This window comes from Elgaria multicarinata, chromosome 1 (genome assembly GCF_023053635.1).
Source record: "Elgaria multicarinata webbii isolate HBS135686 ecotype San Diego chromosome 1, rElgMul1.1.pri, whole genome shotgun sequence".
NCBI lineage: Eukaryota > Metazoa > Chordata > Lepidosauria > Squamata > Anguidae > Elgaria > Elgaria multicarinata.
Window position 1 is genome coordinate 43,694,500 of NC_086171.1, and position 21,588 is coordinate 43,716,087.

Sequence of the window (21,588 nt, forward strand, 5' to 3'; positions counted from 1 at the left end):
ATACTGTTTGTCATTTCTTTCAGGGTTCATTTCAGCATAGTAGATGCCTTTCCTCCCTCCACATTAAGGGAAGCCTCTAATTTACTGAATCCATTTATTCCATCTAGATCCAGCATGACACAGACTTGTTTGCAGTGATGAAGAAGTGATTGGTCACGTCCTTCATCCACTTGTCCCGGAGGGCAGTCAGCCAAGCATATATGAGCAAAATTGTCTATAGCATTCTCTTTATACACTAATAAAACACACTAGGAAAGAAAGCTATAAGCAAGAAATACATCTCTTAAAACGTTCCCCATCTATTTTCACAGCGCAGAGGTGATTTTTTGATAAACCTCCAGGGCATCTTAGGTGGGTATACAGTCTCCTGGGTCATTCTGAGCAAGTCACTATATTTTAAGCATTTAAAAAGAAAATAGAAAGCCCAGCATGCACATAGAATGAATAGTGCTCAAGTTGCAAGCATGTGATAACCAGGGGCTCATGTTGAGTAAGACAGCCTGGAATTCAATTCATCTCGTTATTTTAAAAACAAACAGAACCTTACCGTTTTGTTGCAGAATGGATCAGGTTAGGTTCACCTGCGACTCTTTAGCATGTCTCTAGGAACATTCGTGTTTGCAAATCAGGCCAGGCTCATTCACAGCAACTGAATTCACAACATCTTTCTGCACTAGCAAGCTGAAATGGCACGGCTGTACTACAGCTAAGAAAGGGGGAAATCATAAGCAGAAAAACAAAGAAATCCCTCAAGGCAGGATATTCTCAGCAGAGTTGCAAGGTAGAAGATGCCGATGATCATCAAGGAAGGAGATTTCTCTGGCTAAATTTCAGCAGCAGCACAGGGATAACGGAAGGAAGGTTTTTTAAAAAGCAAATGTGATGGACTTGCCTGTGGAGTTCCCAGGAAGACATTCTACTCAGGCTCTGCAGCAGCATTGCAGCCAGTATGCATATGCTGTCTAGGTGGTTTCCAGCATCGAGGAATAATATCCCTAACGCCAAAAACCCACAACACAGGACTGCTTCACTGGGGCCAAAATAGGTACCTTGATGAATTTTTAAAATGTCATGAGAGAATTAATGAACGAGTGCAACTAATGATGGCCAATTCAGTTATTTCTCCAGTATCAGAATAAAAAGCCTGCAAAGGGTGACTTTAGGGAGGGAGGAGAAGGAAGAGAAATAAGAAAGTATATGACATTTGGCAGCAGTTCACCAACTTTGTGGTATGAAAGTATTTTATTTTTTTAATGGATAATTATAGCCTGGCACAAACCAGGCAAATTTAGGGGTGGGGGTGGGGGATCAAGAGAAGTATTTAGGTTCCTCCTCTAAGCCTGAAATCACCTCCCATGTCCTTATGGTTCCTCATCACGTAATAAAAGAAAAATCAAGGATACCAGGATTTCAAATGTCTGAATTAAGACCATCTCCCAAAAGTAAACATATGCAGTACGATGCTTCATATTGTCATTATTAAGGATGAATAGCCTATTAGTCTCCTATCTGTATATTGAGCTAGCCTGAGCATTTTGCCTGCCAGACCTTGCATCTGATCTCACAGTTCAACTGCAGAGATGTTTATCTTCATTAGTTAAAGGGTCCTGCTCTTGATCCAACAGCACAAACAATAAGATCCAAGAACTGCTCAAAGCAAAGTGCATTACAAGCTAATTCACTTGGAAAATAAAGCTTATTAGCTAACCTTGCAAACCATTGCAAAATGTCATACTTCTACAGGAAACACTATACTTTAATTTGCTCCTAACAATTTTTGTATGTTTCACGGTCAGTCTCCTGATTTGATCTGATCTAAAACAGAATCTCTTGGGACAACTTAATTGCCAACATTGCTTAGGAAACTTGAATGAAGGTGAAACTGACCAGCACAAAAGTAGGAGATCAAATTGCAAACAGGGAGGGAGGGAAAGGAAACCTAAACACAGCAATCCTAAATCTGATTTAAACATGCTGCAGGATGCAAAGTACCTCTGCACAGTGTGGCAATCCACATGGGTGGGTTCTTATTTAGACAGGGCTCTCAGCTGTTATACCTGCAGCATTAGCACATCTGCTAGTTTTCGCCCGGACCACAAACCCCAGTGTGCTAATGTGCTGTACATGTAGGCCTAGTTTTAATGAGATGCTGACTGCATTGAATGCCACACAGGTAGAGTGTTTGGTTTGCTATACTTTTAAAAACACACTCCAAATCACACTTAAATTGGAAATCTGTTAGTCCTGAATGTATCACGGTACTGATCTTCAACGAGACCTGAAAATAATCACCTGCCTATGTATTACAATGTTCTGTAGGAGTTACAATTTAGTGTCTAGACATTATAAAATTGGGAATTTCTTGTGGTTTGTACAGCCCTTCTCCAGGTCAACTTTTAATATGCCTGAGACCATATAAAAACAACACAGTAATAGAAGACACTTCCCTGGAAGTTGTCAACTTGAAGGGCAGCTATAAATATTTTAAACAAACAAAAATAAATAAAACTTATTTTGCTACTTAAAGCCTGTCTGTTCCTCCAGAACTATTTGATGGTTGCATTGCAAGTAACCATTTCATGTTCTCGTTAACTTGCTCATACCAAAAGAACTCGATGCTAGCATTAATCCACACCACGGTTGATTATATTCATGTCGTGTGGGGGTATGCCCTCGATAATCAACCATGGAGCTGACTATTGACCCACCATTGACTACTGTGTTGTCTGAATGCAGCCAGTGTTGACAATACGGGGCTAAATGGAACAAAAATCTAACTCTGTATAAGGCAGCTTCCTGTGTGCCTATGGCAGCTGCCATTCACATCAATAGGAAGAAGTGCAGAACTGCTGCACTCAAAGGCAATACCTGCTTGCTCCCCTTACACTCTGTAACCTGTACTACATTAGCCCGGCCTACACCAACAGGAATTTCACTCATAGAAGCCGAATGGTGCATAGAATAGGCCCACCATACCACCCTCTGGACTTCCTGCAGTATCCAAGCTTCACCCCTGAGTCATCATCCTCTTATCATGACAAATGGGCATGATATTAAACGTCAAGCAAAAAGTGATGGGGTGATCGGGAAGGCTACATACCAAAGAAAGAAATACTGGGACAGATGTATACAGTACACTGCAATAAATCTTATCTTCTGTAGCTATTCTTTTTTGTTTATATAATTCAAGTGAATAAAGCTATTATGGTTGGGACTAAAAAAAGATATACTATACAAATTGTCATGGGCTGGGCCCATGGTCCATTTAAGAGAACATCTTTGCTTCATCCCGGGGAGAGGGAGAAAAGGGAGTAGCAAGTAAAAGGCCAAGGCCACGCTGTGCGAGGAGTGCCTGGCATGTGATAGTGCCTCCCCAGGCTGGTACCGGGGGAGAAGTAACAAGTTGCAGCTGTGCAATGTCTGGGAGCATTCCCCCCTCCCTTCAGGTGAGGTGTGGGTTGCTAAGGGGATAAAAAGCTTGGACACCCATGGGTCCAGTCTCTTTCCGATGGGTGTTAGGAGTCCGGTGAGTGCGTGGTGAGTAAGAGCATCCAGGATGGGCCAGCTGGATGGCGGAAGCCCCACGTGGCTGCTGAGGGAAAGAGTCAGTTTGAGTGGCATGAAGCCGAGTCGAAGTGAGCAACAAGAGGTTGAGTTGCAGTGTTTGTTTTGTTTTGTTTTAGATTAGGTTTGGGTAGAATTGGGCAAGGGATCTTGACGTAGTTACGGCTGGTGGGTGGTTAGTGGGGAGCGAGTGCAAATCCAATTGGTCTGAGTGTGTAAAAGGGGGAGGGGGAGGTATCCCTGTTGTCCGAAGTTTGTTATTCCTTTGTCTGTGTTTTCCCCCCAAAACTCTTACGTGTTTACCTTAATCTGTGGACCCTTAAGGAAGTGTGTTAGTGTGATGAATAAAAGTGCTTTGGTCCCTATCTCCTGTGTGGTGTCGTTCCTTGAGAACCAAGACTCCTAAAGGGTTAAAAAGCGGCAGTGAAGGGGCGTGTGTCTGGGCTGATCAAGCCAGACCCCCTTCTCCGGCCAGGGAATCGCTGAGTCAAGCCGAGCGGTTCCATCACACAATTTTTTTTTTTTAAAGTAATGCACAAACTCATAGAAGTTGCTTTTAGGTTTAACTTACAACTATCATCCTATTAGGTCAGTTCACCCAACCTGCTAGTAGTCTCTTTCCTGAAGTAGCTGCTACGTGAGCAGCTATGGAGTCAGCTTCCCTCTCCTGACCACATCCAACTACTTGCAAACCTCTTGCTACAGACCAGGCCTTAAAGGGAGGGTGCTTCCACTTCAGACTTGGATCTACCTTAGCTAGGGAAACACAATAGCTGTTTCCTGCAGCTCAGAGAAGCTTCACCTTGTAAAGATTTCAAGCTTCTTAACACTCTTGTGCAGTTTGTAGCACCAGTAGATCCTCTGAACTACATCCCTCTTGCAACAGATTCTCCATGCAAAGTGACAAGCAACATGGCTATGTGCAGCAATACGCTGTTATGGATATTACCATCCTCAAGTCTCCTGTTCATAAGGTTGCAACCTGAACAGTTGTTTTAAAAAACAAATATTTGGAAAATATGAAGTTCTTTGTGCATGCCAGTTCCAGATTCTATTGGCCTTATGGTTATTACTAGAAACTACTCCACAAATACAAGCATTGATTGTATTGCAATTATCACTGCTTTCAAAGGGGTTGCTCTCATAACAAGACTACACCATTTTAGATGAAAGAATCCCCCTCTATATGCATCAATACATTCACTACAGACAATAGCTCATCTTGCTGAACTTTTATTCTTCAAATTATATCTAGGTTTCTGCTGTTCTCATGCAGAGACTAAATCTGAGGGTCTCCAAGTTCTAAAGCAATCACATCATTTCAGCAACTGAAAGAAAAAAGACCAAATACAAATGAATAGGAACTTGACACAATAAAAAAGGATTCATTTACACCTTGTCTCCTATGTGTTGAATGTGTTAAATCTTTTAATGACATTTCTCCATTTCATATTTTCTCCCTAAAAGCACACATCAAAGTTCTGATTTTCTCACCAGCTGTTTCCTGTCCTTTTTAAAAACACATCAAGTGGAACAAAACGTTTTATATATCAATGCAAGATACTTTTCAGTTCCAAAATTAGGATTCTTCTTCTCAAATGATGCATATTGCATGGAGTAACCGTTTTTACTTTGCAAAAAGGAATTTGTTCTTTGCTCACAAAGTGTGCAGGCTTTTAAAGACAGACCTGTTTATATAATGGCTACTTCGCATTTATATAATATTTAAAAGCATTTCACATACATTGGCCTGGTTTGCATGTCACACCAACCCATTTTTTTTAATCCTGGGTTGTTCTAAATGAGAACATTCTAGTATGCGCTGTGAGCTGGAATGGCTAAACCATTCTGTCCCTTGGTTGTTAGTCTGTGACATGAGAACCATGAATTCTGGTTTGTCTCTCCCATGACAAACCAGAGAAATAATCCAACCACAATAAGATGTTGTTAGATATAATTTAATATTTATATCCCAGTCTTCTAACATTCAGTAACCAAAACTGCTTAAAAATAAGTAGAACACTCAAAAAACTAATGTTGTATGTCCAATAATATTTAATGTTAATGTTTAATATTACAGATCACATTCCCTTTCTCCAAAACACGGCCTAGACGATCAGGAATGTTTCATTGGCTTGTGCATATCCTGTGAGTAAATTCTTTCCTTCCTTTCCTGATTTGTTTAACTACAGTTTGATAGGGACATCAAGATCAGGCAACACTTTGATTAGAACTAATTATATATTGCTTCAATATCATGATTTCAAATCATGGTATGTAGTTAACCTATAGTTAGTGCCAACAAATTTTCCCAGTTCAGCCATTATACAACAAACTATGTTTAGGCCAATCCAGGAAAGAAGCAGCAGCAGCAATCCACAAACCCATGGCATATACATTTGGAGGATCATGAATTGGTCACCTGAATTCAGCCACTGCCATGAGAACCATCAAGTGTCTCAAGTGCCACTCTTTGATTAAAGATGTATTCAGCTGTATAGGACAGTCTTCCCCAACCTGGTGCCCTCCAAACATTTTGGACCAACTCCCATCAGCCCCAGTCAGCATGGCTTATGGTCAAAGAATTCTGGGAGTTGTGGTCCAAAACATATAGAAGGCACCAGGTTGGGAAAGGCTGGAATAGGATGCAATTACTCAAAGATTAGCAATATACATCAACATTCAACTAAAACCTTAAGCAAAGCAATATTGGATGTCATTAGAATTGCACACCATAGTCTGTCACTCATGAAAACAGTAATGAGGCTTAAAGCCTTTTTTTCATGACGTGTACCGTATGTCATATCCACAACATCTGAGCAGTTTATACAAAAGGCACTAGAAGAACCAGCACCACTAATAGTTCCACTACCTGCAACAAACGCTCTGGACCAAGGCTGAGTGTCAAAAGCAATTTGGAATGAAATATGGAGAGCTGAAGTCCAAAGAAGAGTTTCAATACAGCCCCTTTGGGTGAATGTAATGAAGAGTGCCTGAGGGGTTGCTGAGTAGTGTCTGTAATACACTACCACTTTGGACATGAACTGAACTGCCAGAAACACACAGATTTCTGTGCAAGTAGGAGACTCCCCATTTCATTTCAACAGGGAAGTGTGTTGGTTGAGAGAGCTATTGGTCACAGTCTGGAGTACCTCATTACAGCTTCTGATCACTGAAATGAAGGTCTTTTCACAGCTTAACTCACAGGCAGTTCCACCATGCCAGTTCCAAAACTCAGCCTAGGAGTAGTCAGAAGCAACCTCTGATACAGTGTGGCAGCAACACTGTTCCAAAAGTGTCAGAGTGTCCTGGCTCAGTGGTGAAGCATCTGCTTTACATGCAGAAGATCTCAGGTTTGATCCCTGGCATTACCAACTAGGGCAGGAAAAACTCTTGCCTGAAAGCCTGGGGAACTGTTGCCAATCAGTGTCGACAATACTGAGCTAGATGGACCAATGGTCTGACTCAGTATAAGGAAACTTCCTAAGTTCCCTGCAGCACAAATTTAGACACACGTGTAAATAAATTCTTGTCCTATAGTTAAGGGAAGCAAGATTTTTATTTATTTTTAAAGGCAGTTGCCATTTACACAAACTGGCCTTGCTTTTCTAAACTTGAACTTCAAAGTAAGATAAACATCTCTCGTATAAGAGCTGACTTAGATGCTGTCATTATAGCAGAAGCTGACAATGGAGTGTCCAGCAACTCCGTGAGTACGATTACACTGGATCAGTTTCAGTTGTTGAGTACTGAGGATGTGGACAAGCTGCTTGGATGAGTGAGGACAACTTGCCCTCTCGATCCCTGTCCTTCAGGGCTGGTCGTCCAGGGAGGAGATGCAGTTAGATTACATCTACAACATATTATTTATGCATCTCTCAGGAAGGGGAGTCTTCCAATGTGTTTAAAAGAAACGGTAGTTCGGCCACTTCTAAAAAAAGCCCTTCCTGGACCCTAATAACTACAGTATAAAACCTTCCGGTTTGGGGCATGGTGATCAAGAGTTGCATTCCAACTCTAAGCAGTTTTGGATGAAACAGATTTTCTAGATCCATTTCAAACCAGCTTCAGAGCAGGATACAGAGTTGAAGCTGCTATGGTCACCTTAGTGGATGATCTATGCCTGAATATTGACAGGGGGAGTGTGTCCCTGTTGGTGCTTCTGGACCTCTCAGCGGTTTTTGATACCATTGACCATAGTATCCTTCTGGAACACCTGAGGGGATTGGGTATCAGGGGGCGCTGTGCTTCAGTGGTTCCGGTCTTATCTCTCGAGCAGGTGATGCTTGGGGACAGCTGCTCCTCAAAGCAGGAGTTGTTGCATGGCGTACCACAAGGCGCCATCCTATCCTCAATGCTGTTTAACATCTACATGACACCGCTGGGAGAGATCATCTGGATTCATGGAGCGGGGTGCTATCAGTATGCTGATGACACTCAAATATATTTCTCTATGCCTTCGACAACAATGTCAGCTAAGGATAGTGTGTCTCCTCTGAATGAATGCTTGGAGGCAGTAATGGGCTGGATGAGGAAAAACAAACTGAAGTTGAATCCAGACAAGACGGAGGTGCTTGCTGTCAAGTGCTCTGACCTGGGTTTGGAAATGTGTCAACCAGTTCTGGGTGGGGCTACACTCCCCTTGAAAGCAGCTTGGGGGTGATCATGGATCCGTCGCCCCCAAATGACAGCTCAGATAGATGCGATGACCAGGAGTACCTACTATCAGCTTCGGCTGATACGCCAGCTGTGCCCCTTCCTAGAGTTGGAAGACCTAAAGACAGTAGTGTACACACAAGCTCGACTTCTGCAATGCGCTCTACATAGGGCTACCTTTGTGCCTAGTCCGGAAACTTCAACTAGTGCAAAATATGGCAGCCAGGTTGGTCACCGGTACATCTAGGGGTGACCACGTTACACCAGCTTTAAAATCACTACACTGGCTGCCAATTAGTTTCCGGATGAAGTATAAAGTGTTGGTTATTACCATTAAAACCCTACATGGTTTGAGTCCAAGTTACCTGTGGGATTGCTTTCTCCCATACAAACCGCCCTGCACACTCAGGTCTTCTGGGAAGAACTTACTCCAGTTAACAAAAACAAGGCTGACAACCATTACCCAGAGGACCTCTTCTTCTGCCGCTCCCAGATTGTGGAATGGCCTGCCGGGAGAGGTTCATCAACTTTAAGAGTCTTCCGGTATTTAAGAAAGCCATAAAGACTGATCTCTTCCAGAAGGCCTACCCAGCTGAATTTTAAGATGCCTTTTAATAATGTGCTGCTTTTTAATAATGTATCAAATCAAATCAAATTTTATTTGCGCCAAGCCATTGGCCATTGCAATTTAGAACAATTAAGAACAAATAATGTATTAGTTTTATATGTTTTAATGAATTATATGTATTTTATGGTGTTTTGCATTTGTGTTGTACCCTGCCTCGATCCAGAGGGAGGGGTGGGTAATAAATAGATTATTATTATTATTATTATTATTATTATTATTAATAATAATAATAATAATAATAACAAAGTGGGCTTTCAAAGTGCATTGGTTAATACTTCAACTTGCACCACTCAACTGTAAATCCAAACAAATATCAAATCCAGTATTTCCTGCTTAACTACTACTACCTTAAGATGTTACATCCCCAGACTGCTAAAGGTATTAGTATGACAAATATGACAAAACATGGCACCACTGAATTAAAAAGTGTAGCTGCTTTTGCATATCAACTGAGACTATGAGCAAAGTGTGCAAACAAACCCACTGATGAAATCTTCCAAGAATAGTGTGGATTACCAGTCTGAATTTTTTTAAAAATCTCAAGACATATTCTGTATGCATTACGAGACACCTTTAAAGTAATTGTTCACACTCAAGCTTAAGATCACACTATTTTTCTAGCATATGAATTGGCTGATCCTACGTTTTGTCATGGCAACTCAAAACTCATATTGGTCTTAACCTGTTTTAATTTCCTATTTCTTTATCTCCCCCTTCCAAAACAGAACATGGACTTCTGTTCAAATAAACAACAAGAACAGGGGTGGTGAACATCATCAACTGGGCATTTTAATCTTTGTGTGCACAAATATAGGGCATGTTGTGTGTCAGATAAAGACCTAAATATTTTATCTTTTCGTACACTGTTTATAAAGGAGATTTTCTCCAGTACGTATGAATCTAAGAAAATTATTTATGCTTTCCATTTCCTTATCAGTGGGCAGCTCATTTTTCTAGACACTAAAGGAACTACGTGGTTCATTGGCCAGGAATGGAAGCTGGACATCTGAATTAAAAGATCTGCAAAATTGAAGGCAGCAAATAGGTTAAACAATTATTGTCAACATGAAAAGGTGACTTGTAGCAGGGCTTAACACAGTATTACATAGATCGTGAAAATTTCACCTTCATTATTCATGGCCAGTAATCAACTGAATGGAGCATCTTAAAATTAATACAGTACCAACAGAGAAGTTGCAAATTAGATTAGCACTGTTTTAGACAGATTGCTCTCTCCACTCAACACCCACCGATATTTAGTGTATCTACATAATTATCATAGTGTATGCTGAGGGTTCTGAAGACCCGCCTGTTTTCACTGGCCTTTCCATAGTATGTGGGTTGCAGGTTTTATTGGTGTTTTATGGTATTTTTACTGCATATTTATTTTCTATTGTATTTCTTTTACATAGTCTTGTATTGTTTTTATCTTGTGTGCCACCTTGAAAGAGTTCTACACTTAACGATGTTCTAAAGTTAATTTTGAATAAATAAAATATTATTTAGACACACTAATACAAGTATGTGAATATACAAAACAGAAAGATGCTACTGAGCCAACGAATGACAGAAGTAGATTTATGCAAATCATTAAAAAATATAAACAGATTATTATTGTGAGGCAATTTAATTAGGTCATAATCCTTTTGAGACAGGTGAAACAGGGATGCACACATTACACCCACAGCTGGATCCAAATTTAGACTCATGCAACTGGCCTGGAGGAAGCAGACTTTCCCGCCCCCTGCTCCCAACAGCAGCCCCTCCAGACTCCTGAAAATGCTACATAAATGGCCAGGGAACTTTGCTGAATGGGGTGTGTTGTGGTGCAGGGAAATCACCAAAAATTCTGTGAATGGTGTCCTTCCATCAATGGAAGGCAAATCCTGGATCCAACCCCAGTCAGTATTCCCAGACATGCATACACAAGTATCTACAGACATTTTATCTACTCTGTATGTGGTTATACTAGCATAACACAGCAATTGTCATGATCAGCCCTGTTCCCGTTAGAATCGGAGAAGGAGTTTCAAGCTATCAATCAGAATCAGATTCTGAACCAGAAGAAACAAGACTAGAAATGTACCAGCCTACACAGGAAATGGGGAGGAGATTCTTCCAGGCTCCTCACCAGCCAGGAATGAATTTCAACAGACCTCATCTGTGAAAATTTTAAGAACTTGGAGTCTGTGGGAACTCAACAATCCTCAGAGGGGAAGGGACATTGCAGATTCAAATGGGCAGAGCTAAAAGAAGGCGAGAGGCAATCAGCTCGGCTAGCTTCTCAAAGCTTCTTCAGAGGAATCCTCCCTAAAGTTAAGAGACTCAGGAAAAGACCTTCCCTTTTGTCGAAAGGACAATTGTCTTGCTTATTTAGCTAAGTTTTAGCCTAGATGAAAGTTCTTAGTGTTTAAACTTTCTCCAGGTGTGAAAATATGTTTATTTACTGAATAAAGTTTTGTGGATTGCTTGGCAGACCTCTTTGTCTCACTCTGCAGCAGGGCTTAAAAACATGACAGCAACCATGTTACTTTAAAACAAAGATGCCAACATGTGTTGAGGAAGAGAGTTCCTGCTAGAGCTTGTCCAGTCACTTCAGAAGCCCCATGGAACAAAACGAAATGGCTGCCGAGAAATGTGGGCACTTCATGAGAACAGAAGATGTGCCCATCTAGTGAAACACTTCCATAAAAAACAAAGTCTTGTGGCACCTAAAATACTAACAGCTTTAGCTTTGTTGTGGCATAAGCAGCAGTCAACAAATCCATTCACCAGTCACCACACATCATGGCAAAAAGAGCCTTTTTCCCCTCTGGTGGATAGCCTGGCCACCAGGTATACACTGAGCTGTGCACTCCCACCTCTTTCTCTTCCTTGCGAGCACCAACTTAGGGCTCATCTACACCAAGCAGGATATTGCACTATGAAAGCGGTATATAAGAGGCAGGAGCCACACTACTGCTTTATAGTGGTATTGAAGTGCACTGACAACTGTTAGGGCCCATGACGCATGGCATATACCACTTCCATAGTGTTATATCCTGCTTGGTGTAGATGTGTCTTGGGCCCCAACAGTTGTCAGTGCACTTCAATACCACTATAAAGCAGTAGTGTGGCTCTTGCCTTTTATATACCACTTTCATAGTGGAATACCTTGCTTGGTGTAGATGAGCCCCAAGTCTCCATCTCCCAGAATGTTTCGGCACTAATGAGGACTCTGTGCAGGAGCAGCCACTGCCTCTCAATAATGCACCTTTGTCCCTTTCAGACTGAGCAGACTAGAGCAATGTGAGCATGTGCGCACACATGCACTCTGTGAAAGCAACAGCTGTGGTTTGAGCACCACATACCTCCTATGGCTGTCAGATGCAGGGGCGGGAGTGAAAAGGAGAGAAAAGGGTGGCTGAGCTAGACCCAGAGACGGGTGGTATGGGAAGAGGAGGATTGGTTACTCTGCACTGTGTTATAAAGGCCCACAAAGCTACTAAGAGGTAGAAGAAGAAGCCTCCCTCCATAGTTCCAAAGTGAGGAAGAGGGCAGGGGATCATCTCCATGGTTGAGTGCCTTGTGGAAGACCTCTTCCTTCCTCACTGACTGAGGAGTTCAAACAGTTGTCTCACAAAGCAAATTTAAAAAAAACAAAACCATTTCTTACAACAAACTTCAGAAATATGGTCCCTTCAAAATATAGATAATAAAAGAGGCTTTTATCCAAACAATCAAGTTCAATTAATCTCGAAGAAAATGTTGAATATCCCAGGATGCAAATACAGAAAACCTAACTCAAACAGGAAGGAAAAGTTCGAAGCTGACATGCTGGTTCTTTTGAGATTTGATCCTCAACGGCATACAGTGTCTTGTCAAAGAAATTCAAAAGCTGTGCTGTATTTATAGCCATACAGCACCAAGATATATAAAGATGTTCAATAGCAATATAATACAAAGGGGCATAAAAATCCCAGCAGTCGTTTCCACATTGAATATATATAGGGCATAAAACAGGGCAGGGCAGTCAGATCTCAAAGGAGAGGCATGATACAATGTCCATAAGTGTTCTATAAGAAAAGCCTATTGTGTGACCTTACAAGTACCAAGTAACTAGCTTTGATCAGGATGTAATGCGCGCACCTAAATCTATGGAATTTGAAGATAAAGGCAGATTATATATAGCTTGTAGATAGATGGCTGATGAGGATAAGTAGGCTGAAATATGCCAAGACTTCAAAACATGTTAAGGACATTCCAGTTAAATATCTTGTCCAGTGTCAGAGGGAGTATGCCTATGTACACCAGTTGCTGGAGAACGTGGGTGGGAAGGTGTTGCTTGTGAGTTCCTAATCAACAGCTGGTGGGCCCTTGTGTGAACAGAATGCTGGACTAGATGGACCCTTGGTCTGATCCAGCAGGGCTCTTATGTTTTAACTCATTTCCCCACTAACCTCCAGTCAACTTTTTAAGCACAATTTTAAGTCACTGAGGTTTAGCAAGGGACATTTCTGGACAGGAAGCTGACCAAGAAGTGCCAATGCAAACAGAAAACTGGTACATGGACAATTTGGACCTGTACCCATGGGCTCGAAGCCCAGAGTAGGAAAAAGGAATGGAAGTCTTGAAGGCTGAGAGACAGAACCAAGCAAGCAGAATATTCAGAAAGAATACAACGCTCAGACCTCACCATGCAAAAATGTAGCCTGAGGTGGGTTGGAGTATCCACTGGAAGACAGAGAAAGAGAGCCTTTAAAGGTGCAAACCTTTACTGTCCTTTGTCTCTAAGAAATGCAGGGCAAGATTTACAGCTATTTTTACCAAATAATAATAATAATAATATATTTATTTATTACCTCTCCTTTTGGATCGAGGCGGGGAACAACATTAGTACACATCTTAAAAATTCTTGGTTTCACATTCATCTGGGTAGGCCTGCCAGAAAAGGCTAGTCTTTCAAGCTGTTTCAAATTAAGAGAAAGCGTTAAGTTTACGAATCTCCTCCGGCAGGCCATTCCACAGTCTGGGGGTGACAGAAAAAAAGGTTCTCTGGGTAAACAGTTGTCAGCCTAGTTCTGGCTGACTGAAGTAAGTTCTCCACAGAGGACTTGAGTGTGTGGTGCGGACTGTATGGGAGAAGGAGATCCCACAGGTAACCTGGACCCAAACCATGTAGGACTTTAAAGGTAATGACCAACACTTTGTACTTTGCCCGGAAACTAATTGGCAACTAGTGGAGTGATTTTAATGCTGGGGTAATAAGTACTGGTGACCAACCTTGATGCCATATTGTTCAACCATATTTTGAACAAATTAAAGTTTCGAAACTAGGTACAATGGTAGCCCTATGTAGAGCGCATTGCAGAAGTCGAGCGTTGAAGTTACCAGCATGAGCAATACTGTCTTTAGGTCTTCCAACTCTAAAAAAGGGCACAGCTGGTGTATCAGCCGAAGCTGATAGTAGGCACTTCTGGCTGTTGCATCTATCTGGGCTGTCATTTGGAGCACTGGATCCATGAGCACCCCCAAGCTGCTTTCAAGTGGAGTGTAGCCCCACCCAGAACTGGTTGACACATTTCCAAACCAAGGTCAGAGCACTTGACAGCAAGCACCTCCGTCTTGTCTGGATTCAACTTCAGTTTGTTTTTCCTCATCCAGACCATTATCACCTCCAAGCATTCATCCAGAAGAGACACACTATCCTTAGCTGATGCTGTTATCAAAGGCATAGAGAAATATATTTGTGTGTCATCAGCATACTGATAGCACCCTGCCCCATGCCTCCAGATGATCTCTCCCAGCGGTTTCATGTAGATGTTAAACAGCATTGGGGATAGGATGGCGCCTTGTGGTGTTCCATACAACAGCTCCTTTTTTGAGGAGAAACTATCCCCAAGCATCACCATCTGGAACCTACCCAAGAGGTAGGACCGGAACCACTGGAGCACAGTGCCCGATTCCCAAACCCCTCAGGTGTTCCAGAAGGATACCATGGTTAATGGTATCGAAAGTCGCTGAAAGGTCCAAAAGTATCAGAAGGGACACACTCTGCCTGTCAATACTCATGTGAAGATCATCTACTAAGGTGACTATAGCAGTCTCAACTCCATATCCTGCTCTGAAGCCAGTTGGTAAAGTACCTTGCAAGCAACAAAAACAAAGCCACTTACTAAATCACAACAAACAGGGCATTATGCAGACTTTCCTCTGTGTTTTCCTATTTTAAATTTAGGAAAGGAGTTAAACCGTCTTTAGGGCTTGGTGATTTGACCATGCATTACTCCTTAAAGGATTCTGAGGAGTAGGCTGTAAACTACATTATGATTGGTATCACTTTATTACAAGCTTTTGTTAACATGCTGAGCAAGCCTGCCTTTGAAAGAAACAAAGCTAGTTATACTATTTAACTAGGACATGAAAAGACAAGGCAAAAGTATGGGCCATCAACTAAATACTTAGTTGTGCAAAGTGCCTCAATGTCAACCAATAAAGAAATGGGAAGCATATCAAATCATTGGCCAGAAATTCCTATGTACCATAGTGTGGCGTTACCCCACAATTGAGTATCTTGTATATCTAGATAAATATGTCTGGTAAGTATAGAATGTTATTATTATTATTTTTATTATTATTATTTATTTATATAGCACCATCAATGTACATGGTGCTGTACAGAGTAAAACAGTAAATAGCAAGACTCTGCCGCATAGGCTTACAATCTAATAAAATCATAGTAAAACAATAAGGAGGGGAAGAGAATGCAAACAGGCACAGGGTAGGGTAAGCAGGCACAGGGTAGGGTAAAACTAACAGTATAAAGTCTGCACAACATCAAGTTTTAAAAGCTTTAGGAAAAAGAAAAGTTTTTAGTTGAGCTTTAAAAGCTGCGATTGAACTTGTAGTTCTCAAATGTTCTGGAAGAGCGTTCCAGGCGTAAGGGGCAGCAGAAGAAAATGGACGGAGCCGAGCAAGGGAAGTAGAGACCCTTGGGCAGGCGAGAAACATGGCATCAGAGGAGCGAAGAGCACGAGCGGGGCAGTAGTGTGAGATGAGAGAGGAGAGATAGGAAGGAGCTAGACCGTGAAAAGCTTTGAAGGTTAACAGGAGAAGTTTATATTGGATTCTGAAGTGAATTGGAAGCCAATGAAGAGATTTCAGAAGCGGAGTAACATGGTCAGAGCGGCGAGCCAAGAAGATGATCTTTGCGGCAGAGTGGTGAACAGAAACCAACGGACTGATGTGAGAAGAAGGAAGGCCAGAGAGAAGAAGGTTGCAGTAGTCCAACCGTGAAATAACCAGCGCATGAACAAGCGTCTTGGCGGAAGAGACAGACAAAAATGATCGAATCCTGGCAATATTATACAGGAAAAATCGACAAGATTTAGCTACTGCCTCAATATGAGGAATAAAGGAGAGCAAGGAGTCAAATATAAAGCCAAGGCTACGAGCTTCCTTGACCGGAGTAAGTGTAACATCACTTACTCCGGTCATGTTAGAACTGAGTGGGTGTGGTTAATGATGTAATAGGTGGGAGGGGAAAGGAGTATATAAGGAGAGTGTTGGGAGTTTGTCAGGTATGTGAATTTGGGGGCTGAGTGTGAGAGAGAGTTGTTTATTGAAGAGTTTGGATTCTAGGGATTTAGGATTGGTGTGAATAGAGTGAGGTGGTTGATGTGTGGGGAGTTTAGATCAGCCAGGACTGAAAGTATATTTCGATTTAAAGCTTTTAAACAATTAACATTATTATTTTGTTAGCTACCAAATGTCAGTTTGGCATTATTTACCTGCCTTACAGTTATTAAACACCTACACCAGATTACCCCCACAGTATATTCAGAGAGTTCCTATATTAAACCTGTTTCCCTCATAGCTAGGGGAAAGGTTTTCTTTAACCCTTCCTCAGGTTTTCAAGTGGTGGTGCTTGGCCTGAGAAGGGTTTATGCGGCGGGCCTAGGGTAAAGGTCGGTGACGTCGCACATAGCACTGGACAGAAATACATAATTGAATATACTATTATATTAGAAGCAACTACATCACATTAAAATTAAACAATGTCTATCGCAAGCAGCTAGGATTCTTTTAAAGAAATGCTTTCTTTCTCAAAAGCAATAGAGAGTGCATACTTAAACAGCAAATATTGCACAGGTCCAGATACACTTGAACTTTCCTCAATATTGTGCGTTAGCAAGTGCTAACACATGTCTCATTTCATTTGGTACAAAGCAGGTGCCATAATAGCAGATTCAAACATTACAGCCTCCACATGGCAGCTGCAGATGAAAGTTTGCAAATGGAATTTATTTAACAACAGCATGGCTGTAAAGAAAATATTTGTGACAAAAGCAATTCATGTAGCAGCCTTCAAATATTACATCTCCACATGGACTCACTTCCATATGGAAGCTTGTGGACTGTGACACATGTATGAACCCTTCAGTTCCCTGGCCCAACAACACACCCAAACCACCACATAAGGCTAACAGGGTGTAGCATTTCAGGCCATGAGTTCTTACATAGTTGGGGTTGAAGAGTTTTGCTAGGGATCTTAAGCAGAGATTGGATCAGGTCAAGTCTCTCAGGAAGCAAGATGGAAAGAGATCAGCACCATGGAAAGCTCCAATTGGTGCTGGGGCTGGAAACCAAGTAGAATTATCTGTATATTGCTCCAACGAAGATCAGAGCAAGACTGAGGCTTAAATAGGAAGTTACTGGCCTTTAGCCAGGTTAACTCCACCTCTGCCTTTACTGAGGTTTGAGCCTTTTAAAATGTAAGACAAATACATTTTAAGAATACATTCAATCTATGTAAGAATAGATTGAATTCTCAAAATACTAGGAGGAAGACTCACATGGAAGCAAATTTTCTAATCTTCACAAAAGGAACATATTTCTATATAAACAGCACATTTGCACAAAGCAAAGTTGGTCATTTGGGCTTTGAGGCAATATTAGCTCTTAGTTCGAATGTGTTACTCTGGATGACTTCAGTAAATTATTAATTCACAAGTTGTGTGTGGGGGAGGGTAATGTTCATACATGGTTATTTTGTTTTATACCTTTAATAAACAGGATGACATTTTGTTAGAAATAACCCAGTTACTGAAATTTGACAATGATAATATACATCTTTTCTATATTACATCCTTATAATGAAGTCATTCCAGAATCCAATAACTTTCTAGTAACAGTGCATATACATCTTGTCACCAAAACACAGAAGAGAGTCACAGCGTAACCACAGGGCTGAAGAGGCACAGTTCCTCCCACATTAATTTCTTAATTAATCCTCTAACAGTGAACTCACTGTCCTCATGCATTGAGCCAAATGGGGTCACTGAGAAACAAGAGGGATGAACAAGTTTAGGGGAATGCCAAAAGTTTGTAGAAGTTTAAAAAGGTTACCAGGAGTCAGCTGGAAAGAAAAACTGAAAATCAAGACGAGAATGAATAGCCTACTTTTACCCACTCCCTTGTAGCAGGAGTGGGTAAAAGGTAGATCCCCAGATGTCTTGGACATTCAACTCGCAGCATTCCTGAACATTGGCCACGCTGGCAGGGACTTTAACTCATAGAAGTCCAAAATATCTACAGATCTACCCACCCAACATTACAGCACATACTATTCCTGAGGAAGGCATGGTTGACGGATTGGCTCCCTAAACAGGCACACTTTTATTAGGGGGAGAGGATATACTGCAACATGCTGTTGCAGATCCCACTCATACTATTCAAAATAGTATATGACCAAAACAAAGAGCAGGAGTGAACAGTGTAAAAATGGCACCAATGGCAAGAGGAATCAAGAAGCTCTTAGTAAAATAATTCCACATCTCAAAAGCAAGAGAACATGGAAATTATCACAATGTATTCAATGAGAGAGCTATCTACAGCTAACATGACAGATTATTAATGAACATCAAAGCTATTTAAATCAGAAAATCACACAGTGGCTTAGTTCAGACAACACATTTCTCAACAGCTGTTTTAGAACTCCACAGTGGAGTTGTTACACCACCGTTGGGAAATGTGTTGTCTGGAGGTAAAATTCTGAATATCCATGCTGTGAATTCCTGCACAACCATTGCATTCCATGTTGTCTGGAGGGCTCCATGGAGTTTCTTGCTGCACTGAGTGGAGTTTCCCCACTGGCTACAGAGTTCCCTGGCTAGAGCAGCCAGAGGAGGAAGTGCTGCTCTAGGAGAGCTGCCAGGATTGTTTTTTTTCACTGCAGTGGCTGATGGGATAGCATCGGAAGGATGGGGGAAGAGAGAGGGCGGAGGAACTGTCAATCAAACATTGTGTTGCCTTTTACTCAACTTTACAATAGCCCACAGTCACACAATGGTGGAATTAGAACATGTTGTGTGGGGAGAACCCCCTACAAACTCAACTGTTGAGTGGAGTTTTCCCACTGTATAGAGAAAAGTGTTGTCTGATCTGCATTTATTAGAACCTACCTTGGAGGGAACAAGGCTCACCTCATCAAGAAATATAGTTGGAAAGCTCACTAGCAATTACAGTATTCTTAGCAGTTCACTAGTCATCCACCGATCCTCATTATTATTACAATGACTTAACAGTCAAGGTATTTGCATGAGATATTGCACCTTTCTTTGAAACAACTGACACTTTCAAGTTTAACTTCATGGTAAGCATGCTATTTATGTGGAGTTCGCACAATTACAAACAAACCAAAAATGTTTATACATACACACACACACACACTGAAGATTTTCACATTGCTTTCAGAATAGCCACACAGGCTTCTAGAGAGAATGAATTTTAAGGCTGTGAAAAGATAACCAAGCGCCCATGTTAAGTTGCCGTGAAAAGGTCGTTCATGGCAGACTGGAAAGATCACGCTAAGCCAGAAGAAAAACATGGTCTCCAATGTATGTTGACCCGTTTCCCAACCCATTCTCGCACCACTGAGAGCAAGAGAGTGATACTAGAGAGAATCTTGGAACCCTCTTTTAATCTATTTTATCTGTTAAATGAAATAGGGCAGAAAGATCAATAGATTAATGCACATGGTGGCAAGTAAAAGGAATGGCAGCTTCAAAAACGGCACCATCATTTGCTCCACTGATTATTTGAGAAGTTGCTCAAGGTATGGCAGTCAAGAGGTTTTCCTAGCTATCTTTCCAAAACATTAAATACTAACTCAAAAGTGCCAAGAGGTCCCTGGTGGCCAGAGAATACATTATAAGGACAAACAGAAAAATGGCAGACTTTTAAGAAATGGCAGCTTTGGGAATACAAATTTAACATACCGACAAAACTAAAACTCTCAAAGTAATAGAATGTAAATATATTTCTACACTGTGCAGAGTTCTTAAGAGTGAATATATTCAATACAGCATTGCTTGCTTGCACTAAGGTCAGTATAGCACAGGCAAAAGAATCCAGATTCAAAACACACACACACACACACATAGACAGAGCTGGTTCTGCATTTGGCGGGGTGGGTGGGTGTTGGACTCCTGTTGCTCAAACATCCCCCCAGGCTACATGGCAAACCACTTTTGAAAATGAAGGCAGCTTTAAAAGAACTTACCACAGCCTGATGGCTTGCAGTTCAGAGGGAAAAAAAGTTTAAACACACAATCCCACTAGGTACATGCAAGCCTTCAGGCATATCTCAAGTAGCACTTTGAATGGGAAGCAATAATTGTCTTCCCTTAATCCCAGTCTCCGTTAAGCAAACTAATTCTCCAAGGCCTGGCTACCTCCAGTACATTTATTAAGATGCCCCTCCACAAGTTTTAGATGGGCTCTGCTCTTTCTAGTCTGCTAGACAACCATGTCAAGCTCAGAATTTTAATTTCAGTTGTTACATTTTTATACCACCCCTTAACCGAAGCTCTCTGGGCAGTTTATAAAAATTTAAAACCATTAAAAACACATTCTACAAAATACAAAAAGAAAAGCATTTACATAAACCCACAAACAACATATATTTAAAACAATTTGTTAAACCATCAGCCAAGACAATCCAAGAATCTTGCATTCTGCTTCATGAATAATTACATCTCTGACAGACAATTTTTTTTGTTTTGTTTCTCCTACAAGGGAAAACGTCCAAAGAAAATTCAACTACAGTTGGCTAACAAAAGAGCTTTTTCTCAGTAGCGACCAATTTAACTTAGTTATTGGGTCTTCATAGCAATTGTCATGAAGAGACTTTCATCCAACTGCTTTCCGTCACAAAGCACTAGCATTAGAATAGATGATTAATACGCCAAATGTAGATTTTCAGAACGTAGCAGCTCCTTTGAGCCAAAGCAAAGCAGAAATCCATCTTGCATAACCCCAGGATCTCATCTACCTCGTAACATGGAGGTTATTGTTCTTTTCCTTATTGATCAATATAAAATTCACTAGGGCAAATTCAATATTTTGTATGTATAAATCTATTTATATATTGATCTCATTGGTGCAGGTATAAAAAGTGACTTTTTATAAGTAGGACAAAGCAGAACATGAAGAACCATTAAATCAATTCTCGGTTCAAGTATAAACTGATCCTATGACTAGAATCAGGCATTCCTTAGACAGCAGCATCCTGGGCCCAGCATGGCTCCTAACTGCGACATGTTTGTTATGGCAGCTTTCAGTACACTGGGTAGGCAACAACTCTGAAATGGCAAAGTATATCTTTTAATGACAGCTCTCACCCAACAGGGATTCAAAAGATGCAGTTTCCTTTGCATGCAATATCATGTATTATAAAGGAATTTTAAAGAAAGAGCAGC

The 21,588-nt window shown here is 41.1% G+C and overlaps 1 protein-coding gene across 3 annotated transcripts in view; it reads right to left on the reverse strand.

Annotated features, from left to right (window-relative positions):
- Window positions 1–21,588, reverse strand: part of CDK14 (cyclin dependent kinase 14) — a 273,801-nt gene that overhangs the window by 207,200 nt on the left and 45,013 nt on the right. The window contains exon 1 of one of the 3 annotated variants that reach the window (XM_063127127.1): window positions 548–837. The exons of the other annotated variants lie outside the window; for them this stretch is intronic. The gene's annotated coding sequence lies outside the window, so the exon portion shown is untranslated. Of the gene's footprint in view, window positions 1–547; window positions 838–21,588 lie in introns of those variants that run through there. 3 annotated transcript variants of the gene reach the window in all.